At 35.6% G+C, this 11,045-nt stretch overlaps 1 pseudogene; it reads right to left on the bottom strand.

Annotated features, from left to right (window-relative positions):
- Positions 1-265: 265 nt before the first annotated feature.
- LOC120777044 overlaps positions 266-11,045 on the bottom strand; it is a 95,271-nt pseudogene continuing 84,491 nt past the window's right edge.

Raw genomic sequence — 11,045 nt, 5'->3', positions numbered from 1 at the left:
GTGCGTGCGTATGTGTGTATGTGGTTAAGGGTCGTCTTTTCGGCGAATAAATTTCAATTATAGGCTAGTAAATGATGACTCTTTAAAAGCTTTGTTACAGTAATTTGGTAATTATTTTTTCTTTTAATTATACGCTAATGTTAAAATATACCAGCTTATGTGATTAATTTAATGTTAACCTTAAGCACCACTTAAAGCGTTCTAAAGATCCAGTAAAAATTGAAATTTGCTATACATTTTTTTATTTCAGTATTTGCTACTTTTGTAAGCACCCTGAGCTAATTGATTTTGCACATTTTTGGGATCACTAAAATACTTATGCGCAGTAAAATTCTATAGCTATAAATATTCAATTTCACGAATACACAAGACTGATTTAAAAAATAGTTTTTTTTTTTATTGAGTTTTGTGTCCTTAAAACAGAGTGGAAAAAGGCCGTGACCGCTTTGCCATGATTTTTATCCTTTTAGTCATCTGAAAAATGAAGCAATGATGGATTTTTCATTAATTTGAATGGCGTTATCTTAAAATGCTGCGAAACTTAAAAATAATTGTATAAAATGGCGGTTTTTCAAAAATACAGTTCGATTTTTTAAATAGTAGATATAATAATGTAATTTAATATGTAAATTTCTAATTTTTTCTTATCAATGTCATAGAGAGATAAATAAAGAATATGAGTGCGACATTCCAAGTAAAACGCTTTATTCGAACTTGAGACATTGTGCATCGAAGAAGGTGTTTTCGAATAAACCGGTGCAGTTGCTACGACACTTAAACCGCTGTACCTTCGAAAAAAATTTGAATTTTGAAAAATCATATTAGTGTGATATTTTTAAATATCCAAAGTATTGAATTATGAAAACAAAAATTTTCGACTTATCAAATTTCTAGTCCATAATACCGCCTTAACTTTGAAAATTTACTTCTGGGAACGAGGCAATCGAATTTATTTTACAAGATTTATTAAAAATGAATTTGAAAGTATACGTACACAATTTTTTTTACTAATTTTAATTCAAATGGCGACTTTGGAATGACAGTTTTCAAGAAAGCTGTGACAGGCGACAATGATGCTATGGATTTTTAACGAATTTTTTAACGAAACAGATCTTAATTCATAGAAGATTTGTTAGTAAAGTATGTATGTATCGGTTGAGCTTTAAGAAAATTGGTTTGCAAAATCTCAGACTTCTCAGGTTAAGTTCTTGATCGCAAAAAATACTAAAAATTTATCGCTAAAAAAAATTGTGTCTAGTCAAAACTTCAAATGAATACGTCCGCTAGCCACCGAGTTCCAAAGTCGTCTGATTTGCAAAAAGAAATTTGAAGAGCTGACTGACCCGAACGCTCCGTCACTATACTGAAATGGATGGTAGAAAAATTTTATGTGGCGGTAAACCAAAAAATATAGGCCCTCTGTCCATCTGTATATAAACGAATTAGTCCATCAGTTTTTGTGATATCAAGCTAAACACTATCACTCGAGCTTTTCTCCCCAAGAAGCTAGTAATTTGTTGGAACTGCCGATATTAGACTAATGTGAGCTGTCATATAAATTGAACAATCGGAAACAAGTGTGTATGAAAAACTTTTCATTTGACGAGGTATTTTCACGAAATTTTACATAAAATATTGCCTAAAGCAGTGATGCCATCTCCGAAGAAATTGTTCAGATCCGATTACTATAGCATATAGTTGCCATACAAACTTAATGATCGGAATAAAGTTCTTGTAAGGCACCTGTATTTGTGAAGCGTATTATTTTTGTTTTTTAATATAATCTTGTTTCTCGTTTTTAATATAATCTATTCTTGTTCATAAATACTACAGATTATCACTGTGTGTGTGTCGGAGGCGCTTTAACTTCAGCTTTAACTTTCACACAATAAATTTTGATGTTTTCAGGTCAAGACGCCTCCTATAAACACATAAATACCTACCAAGCAACTTTTTTTTATTAGAAATATGTTTAGATTAAATTAGATGGTTGATCAACTATCGCACGTAGACTGCCATATGTAGTCTTTTGTGAAGTCATGAAAAAAGAACTCCTGTGTTTGAACTTATAAAATAGCAAAACGCTCAGTAGCCAATACAAATTCGCATAGGCGTTTAATTATAACTCTCGCCAGTCCAGCTTTGCTTGTAGCCCGGCACACCATACCAGTCTTATCGTAAAGACACTCGGTGCTATTGATAGTGAGGTTAGGCACTCCTTGACCAACACTGAACGTGCTGTAAATGAGTTCAAGGCTGCTATCGCCGCTCTGCTATTAGAGTGAATGGTCACATCTCTGAGGAGGCTGCACTCCGAAGCAAAAGATCTACTGCTAGATCTTAGGAAGTATGAAGCTGGAGTTGATAGAGAGCTCCTTCCTCCCAAACTTTGATCCATCTACAAAGAAGCTCACTGCTCCTCTCCTCCCTCAGCTTCTTCCCACCCATAGCTCCCTCGTCGGTATGTGGGCAGGGTAGGAGTCGCCAGTGTTCGGTTTGGCGACTCCCTGATCTAAGTTATCCAGAGTGTGTGAGGATATACGTGTTATTTTAAGAGAATAATTTTAAGAACCCAGATTGTTTTAGTCAGATATGTAGCCACTTTAGAACAAATCAAAAGCCTCCACTCTACTTCAACATTGTTTAGCTAATAAAGTTCAATTTACTACAAGTTTAGAGTCTATTGACCTAATACATAATTATTTAAATAATTTTTCCTTCTCATTCAGAATAATTACCACCCCCTTAGTGTGTTTATTTTAATGGAGATATAAAAGCTAAGCCAATTTCAATAAGCCGAAACCTTAATTTTCTTTTTTTCGGTAACCACAAGTATTTTAGGACATATTTACATTTGCGCATACGTTTCCTAAAAGTTTTGGCGCTCGTTCAATTCGAATCAGCAAACCAACCAAATTGCGCATACTAATAGTTTCTTAAATCATAAAAAACATTAAATTACTTCTTCTCCTAGCAGCGGCCAGTCATTTCAAGGCCGTTCATAAAATCTCCATTTTTTGCTCCCTCGTCAGCGGCCAGAATAGAATATTTTTGTGTGCCCACAGGGTGTCGGGAGTTGGATTGTAATAAACGACCAGTAAGCATCTATAATTGTTTGCTTTGGTGGCAAAAACAAAAACAAATATGCTGCCATTCGAAATACGCAGCTATTTCCATAGTGCCTGGCATGTCTTCAGCAGATTTCTTTTTTAATGTCTCCCTTTTTTGTTTGTTCTAAGTTTTTATTAGCGCTTTAAAAAAAAAATTGCGAATCCTACATTAGTTGTTCGCTTATTTTTCGCTTTCTCATATTTTAGGCATTGCCTGCGTAGTTTTTGCACGAAACTAAATCATTTCGTTAATTTATCCGCTAACAAGCTAAGTTTACCTGTGCGGACATGTAGCCGGGGCATTGAACTGCGCCGACCATTGATATGTAAAACAAAAGTTTGAAGCGCCAAAAGACTGCTAAACCAGAAAGAAACATTTGTAATTGTGTCTAATGGCAGTGGCTGATGATTTGAAGATTTATGCTGCGTGGCAGATGTCGCTGGTAATCAAAGAATTGATTTATGTTTATTTAGTGGTAGTAAATACGGCTGATATGGATACATTTTTATTTTGAAGCTTTTTGGTTTATATCATTTTCTATTTTTAACTACGGGTGAAACAGTATGAGTCGGTTAAGCCAAGACCGTCCGTAAAATCGTCGAAGAGGTGGTGTCGATCCTCATTTCACGGGTATTTTCCAAGATTTTGTGCATGGTAAATATCTGGTCAGTTCTTGATTTTCTAGGCCTGAAGCCACACTGATAAGGTTCAATCAGTTTGTTGACGGTGGGCTACAGTCGTTCGCACACTACGCTCGATAAGACCTTAATGCGATATTGAGGAACCTTAGCTCACTGTAATGGGCGCAGATTATGGAGACCGTCTTTATGTGCATTGGGCAGAGCACACTTGAATTCCAATCGTTGGGCATGCTTTTGTCCGACCATAACTTGCGAAGAAGCATCGGGTCTGCCGCTTTGTTGTTATTCTGGCGGGTAATTGCTATTCGAACCTAACTTCAGTATGCTGTGGACATCAGTCTCTAGATAAAAACTTTCGGTTCTACAAGAGCCCATTTTTGCTTATACGCAAACAAAAAGTTGATCAAGGAATCTGTATACAATTTTGTGTGAAAATCAAAATTAAGTGCGCTTATGTTCACTGTGGCTACCTTGGACAAAAGTAACGTTCTTCGGTGGTACATAATATTCTCAGAGGGTTGAGAAGATGTATTTTATTCTCCAGACTTGTCCCTCTTTACCTTTTTTGTTCCAAAACTAAAAAGACCCATGAAAGGACTATGCTACGCTATGATTGAGGAGATATAAACTGCATCGAAGGTGCAGTTAAACATGTTAAAAAAACGACTTTTTAAGTGCTTAGAAGATTGGAAAAGACGCTGTTAAAAGTGCAATATGTCTGTGGGTGATTACTTTGAAGGGGTCAAAATAAATATTTCCTAATAATATTTATTAGGAAATACAAAATTCGCGATAATTTTTGAACAAATGATATAAGAAATGCCTCTATGAGGAGTATTATAGTTTAGGTGCAGCCGAAGTTAACGGTTTTTCTTGTTTTTTCCTCTTTAATATATCGAAAGTGTAGAAATTTGCGTTTGTCATAATTTTTCGAACCAAAAACTTTTTGACAATATTTTAATATGATACCTGCAGTTTGTAAGTCATAACCATTCCCATGTTGTGTTTGCTTTCATCAGAAATTCTTACATATTTGATAAGGAGTTTATTAGCCAGAAATTTTCCAAGTATGTTATTTAAATATATACTAAACTTTTTTCATTTAATTTTCAATGATTTTTCCATATATTATAGCAGGTGTTACAAGCTTTTGATATTATGATAGCTTTATAGTTATAGATGTACTTGTACAAATATTGTCTTATTTGGATCAGTGGCTGTTTTAAGCATAAGTTAAACGAAAGTTTGTTTTTAATTAATAATTGAATAAGAAAAATTGCATAAATCCTGCGGCATTCGCTCTCACAGATTTAGTTAAACAAATGTTTGTTCTACAAAACTTCCAGCGTTGGATAATCCATCATAGAAATGCTTTCGTTTGCGTTCACCAATGATTTGTTTTTGTTTTCGATGGCTGCCGGGCCACACACGAAATATTAGAAGAGCATATCATATATTAACATATTAGTAGCGTGTAGTGATTAATTTAAGCGTAACTAAAACGAGAACCTAAGACTTAAAAAAAGGGGTGAGGAATAAAGCTGACCTATCTGGGCAACATATGTATTTATGTCACAAAAATACAACAAAAAAATATAAGTTGCTTGTGCTTCTTTTCATTATTGCGAAGTTGGTTGGCTTTGGTTTGGTTTCGTTCCCGATTCCTGATTTTGCTAGATACTTAATGATGCCAAAAAAACTTATAAATTAAGTAATTTTTCACAAAATTTCTTTATAAAATGCCAAAAGTCTTGTGCAGCAATATTTCTACTTCATCTTACTCCAGCCAATTTCGACGGCATCAACAAAATTTTAATCAAATAGTGTAAATTTTCTGAAATTGTCGCTTTCCTTGAAAGAGCACCTCGCATCTACCTTTTCATTACGTAATTATTTGTATTTTGTCCAATTATTTGAAAATGCTTTCATTTATTTACAAGTTTTCGCACTTTGCCGGCCGTTTCGTTACGAAATAACTGTAATTAGCGATATTTTCGTTGTTGTTTTCTGTCGAAATAATATCTTCGGTTTGCAAAATGTCTAATCGCCAACTGTGTTCTTGTTGTTTCATCTGCCCATTTAGCAGTGTTTGTTTTGAATTTTCACTTTTTCCTCCGCCGCTTAGTTGGTGGTTATTATGATTATTTGGAAAGTAATATATTTGCTTTTACTTTCTAATAATGTCTAAGCCAATTGTTAGGTTAACTTAATGATATTTTTTACAACGCTTCTTCGAAATAGCATTTCTTGAAGTACTATTTTTTCTTTTTGAACTATTTTAGAGTGCTTTTTTACCATATGAAATGCTGGTAATATTCCAAAGGTCATATGTTTGAAATAACAGCTAATTTATGGTCACTGTAACATAAAAAAGCATAAGTCCATTGAACAATTCTATAATTAAAACTGAATACTTGAAATCGGTCTTCGGTGTAGGTTATTTGCGTGTTCTTTTCAAATCTGTATATATTTTGAGAATGATTTTAGAGTATTAAGTATCGAATATTTCTACGACAGAAAGTAAAAATTCTTTTTCGAACGACCTGCTACGGCTTGAAGTTGGGAATGGTAAACGAGCGAGAAATTGCAAGTAAAATAAGCAATTTACAAAACTAATATGTGTATATTTTTACTGAAATATATTGTGTTGGGTGGAATTCATAGCTTAGGAGATTTTCTTGCATTAAAACGAAACAAATCAAGTAAATGTTGGAAGCATAATGAAACGATAAGAAGTTGATTGAATGAAGTAAAGGTAGTTAAGCTTTATAGCAAAGGAACGGCTAGATATACAATTTATGAACTTTTGAAAAAGTTGACGTTATAGAAGCAGAAAATAACGAGAGACGTTGTAGAATGAAACAGATGGACTTATAATGAGCTTAAGAGACGCGTATTTCGCAAAAACCTATAAGAGACACAAGTATGTAGATAAGAAAATTTGAACGCCATTCTAAAGCAAATCGAAAGGACGTTCGTATAGGATGTTATTAGTTTCTGGTAGTACTCTACTTCTTCTACCAACACAAGCCTATCGAAATGTTTTGAGTGCTGAGTTAAAACTAAGAATAATATAATTTTAAATAGTTGAACTAATACGAAACTCAATTATTATATCGCTATCTTGATCTTTGCCTTGATCCTCACAATGAATATACAAGTATGTAACTAATATTCTACTCTTGTAGAAGCTCCAGAGCTCATCTAGTGACTGGCTGTGTAAAATGGCGTTCAGCAATACCAAAACGATATCAAACAAGGTTTCAGGCAAGGTGAATCCTCATCGTGGGACTTCTTCAACCTACACCTGGAGAAAAACGAGCCGCAGATCTGAATAGAGAAAATACAATTTTTTATAAGAGCGTAAGCTGATGACATCGACGCTATCAGCCATAACCACCGCGCCGTTAGGTCTGCTTTCTCGCGATTGTATAAAGAAGAGAAGAAAATGGGTCTGGTAGTGAACGAGGGCAGGACGAAATATCTCCTGTTATCAAATACCCGCGACTAGGCTTCCACGTCACTGTTAACAGTCATATTTTTGAAGTTGTAGATAATTTCGTCCATCTTGGAATGCTGGCTCCAACACCAACAACAATGTTAGCCTAGAAATCCAACGCAGTATAACTCTTGCCAACAAGTGCGACTTCGGACTGAGTAGGCAATCGAGAAGTAGAATCCTCTCTCGACGAACAAAAACCAAACCCTATAAGTCACTCATTATACCCGTCCTGCTATATGGTGCCGAGGCATGGACGATGACAGCAACCGATGAGTCGACGTTACGAGTTTTCGAGAGAAAATTCCTAGGAAAGATTTATGGTCCTTTGCGCACTGGCCACGGCGAATATCGCAGTCGAAGAAACGATGAGCTGTGCGAGATAAACGACAACATTGACATAATACAGCGATTCAAGAGACAGGTGCTAATCTGGTTAGGCCATGTCGTGTCTATGGAAGAAAATACTCCAGCTTGAAAGACGTATTCGACGCAGTACCTGCCGGGGGAAGCAGAAGAAGAGGCAGACCTCCACTCCGTTGAAAATACCAGGTAGAGAAGGACTTGGCTTCGCTTGGAATCTCCAATTCGCGTCACATTGCAAAAAGAAGAAACGACTGGCGCGCTGTTGTTAACTCGGCTATAACCGCGAAAGCTGCACTTATGCCAAAAAAAGGAAGATACTATATGTAAATATAAAGAAGAGTTGTAATGTGACCAATGGACAAGAGAGCATTTGAGACGTTTTTTGATTTTATCAGTTTAAAAAATAATAACATTATTACCATCAATTAAACCTCTTAATATATCAGTTAAGTATGTCTTAGCTAAGCATAACAGTCGCTTTTTCCTTTAGTTTTATGTTTTACCGCATAGTTTTAGTTTTTATAAATACTCTTTATTATTAATTAGTACAATACTGCTTGATTTCATGTACGACTACAATCAAATCTCAGAAAAAACTTGCTCACAACAATTTCTATTAATTTTATTAAAAGAAACTTTAGCGAAAAAACATGCGCTGATAAAATCAAAGTTTGTAGGAAATGGAAAAGATAACTGAACCAAAGCGACGACGCGGCTCAGCAAAATCGAAATGATGTTGGCGAACAAAACGACTTGTGTTCGAAATCATGCCACAACAAACAACACGACAAACAACAACGCAGCACAAAGAAAATGATTAATAGTTTATTTTGGCGAAAAATCAAAGCAATCAAAAAGCGTTGAGCGGGGCAGCTGCGGTGAGGAAACCTAGAAACGCCAACGATATGGTGAGCAGATTAGCGAACGCGGGCGAACGTTGACTGGGCGGTCGAAAGCAAGACGATCGGGGGTACATCGGGGTAACAGGTAACAAATACTTTCTCTGATTTTTACGAAATTTAATTTCAGATGAGTTTTTGATGGTTCGACGTCAGCGGCGGCGTCGACGTTGCTACTTCACGCTTCATTTGCCAGTTGAGGTGAGCGTAAAGTGCGGCTGTGCGACTGTGTGGCTTTTCGGCTTGATAATGTGCTAGGCGACGCTGCGAATGAAGTGAACTTCTGCGCGACGCGTCGGCTGCCACGGCGATTTTCTGCACTTTTACGCATTTTTCGAATTGCTTTATCATTTCTTGTTTATCACAGCGGCAACACATTTCTAAACGCATACAAGTGCTTTGTCTATTTGCTCATTTACTTTCTCCAGATATTAACATTTCTGAAGAATGCTATATTTGCTAGCAGCTTAAGCTTTATGCGAAGTTATGTGTGGATACTTATGAATATATCCACGAAAAGTGTCGCCGACAAGTTTTTCCAGTTTCCGTAATTTTTCGGCTTTGCTGCATGCCACATACACACACACACACACACACGCACATGCAGGTATTGCGTATATATTAAAATTCTTACACACACCTGCAACGGCGCTCTTAGCATAATTTCCAAACGAGTTTAGTAAACTTAAACTTTGTTGCAAGCACTTAAGCGCCGTACTTAAGTACAGCTATAAGCAGCAAAGTCTTCGTATATGCTCGTTTTTGTTGCTGCGCTATATTTTTAGCACAAAGTGTATAAACTTTCAAATGAATAATACATATAATAATAATAAAATAAAAATACACTGTCATTTAAAAAGCATTTCTTCGGGCATTGTCAGGCGTTTGTTGCTGCTGTGGTTGTTGTGTCTTTTGTTGTCAAACGAACAAAGCCTGCAATGTGACAGCTTAAGGCTAAGTATGCGGCTTGCGCATGCGCACCGACTTTTTTGCACTTGCGCTGTGCTAAAAAGTGGTCTTAAAAACACGGCTATGACGAATTCGCGATTTTCGCAAAAAAAAAATATTAAAAGAAAATAAGAAAAAAAATAAAAAAAGAATGAAAAAAATATATATTTTGAAAAAATACAAATAATAAATACATCAACAACTCTTTATTACAATAAAAGAAGAAAATAAGAAAAAAAATAAAAAAATAATATTTATAAAATATATTCATTTATATAAACACAACTACAACTTTTTATTGCAAAAAAAAAAGAAAATAAGAAAAAATGAAAAACCATTCTTTATTGCAAAAAAAAAAATTAAAATTCTCAAAAAATATGTATGTATTTATGTAAATACAACAACAACAATTTGTTTGCACTATCGCGAGGAACCGTTAATCGTTCGCTCAGCATTTTTTGCGATTTTCCCTTTTTATCTACTATCTATTCTTTCTGATATTGGTCCGCCTCCACTATTGCTCCAATTTTCAAAAATTCTGCTTTACCTTTATTTAACTGTTGTTGTGTTATTATTGCTATTCACGCTGCGAGTGCGTAGCTTTTTCTGCAACATGCGCATGCGCTGCAGCTTCTCATAGCCCACAGTCTGCGCTTAAGCGGCACTTTAGTTGCTAACCAAGTGCTTATACATACATACATATGCATGTATGCGTGTGTATGGAGCTAGCTCTGTTGCTCTGCGGCATACTTTGCCACTTATTAAGCGCACGTGCAGCGCTCAGCGCAGCCAGCCACATTGAAATGCCTATAATTTGTGAATTTCTTTATTTGATTTATGCGATTTTATGTTGAAAGTGTGGATAAGCCCACTTAATGATGATAATACCTACCAACCTACCGCCATCGGTGTCTGCAAACAGTAGGCAGCCGTGAAGAACAATGGCTACTACGTGTGCATCGGAATGCGATTGAGTACGAGCAGCAACGCGTGCACTGTTCATTCATATACAGAGAAACATTTAAGTGCTGAGAAAGAAATTCATTGAAAAAGCATATCATAAAGATTTCCACATTAATTTTGATAATTATAATTAAAACAAGTAAGGAAGGGCTAAGTTCGGGTGTCACCGAACATTTTATACTCTCGCATGGTAAAGTGATAATCGAGATTTCATAATACGTCATTTACATATTTTTCAAATACCGTATTTTTGTAAAGTTTTATTCCGCTATCATCATTGGTTCCTAATGTTTATACTCGTATTATACAGAGAAGGCATCAGATGGAATTCAAAATTGCTTTATGTTGGAAGAAGGCGTGGTTGCGAACCGATTTCACCCATATTTCGTACATGTCATCAGGGTGTTAAGAAAATATCATCTACCGAATTTCATTGAAATCGGTCTAGTAGTTCCTGAGATATGGTTTTTGGTCCATAAGTGGGCGAGGCCACGCCCATTTTCAATTTTTAAAAAAAGCCTGGGTGCAACTTCCTTCTGCCATTTCTTCCGTAAAATTTAGTGTTTCTGCCGTTTTTTGTTAGTCGGTTAACGCCCTTTTGGTAATTTTCAACATAAC

The sequence above is a fragment of the Bactrocera tryoni genome, chromosome 1, assembly GCF_016617805.1.
Source record: "Bactrocera tryoni isolate S06 chromosome 1, CSIRO_BtryS06_freeze2, whole genome shotgun sequence".
Classification (NCBI taxonomy): Eukaryota; Metazoa; Arthropoda; class Insecta; order Diptera; family Tephritidae; genus Bactrocera; species Bactrocera tryoni.
Note: the sequence above shows the minus strand (reverse complement) of the source record. Positions and strands in the feature narration are given on the sequence as shown.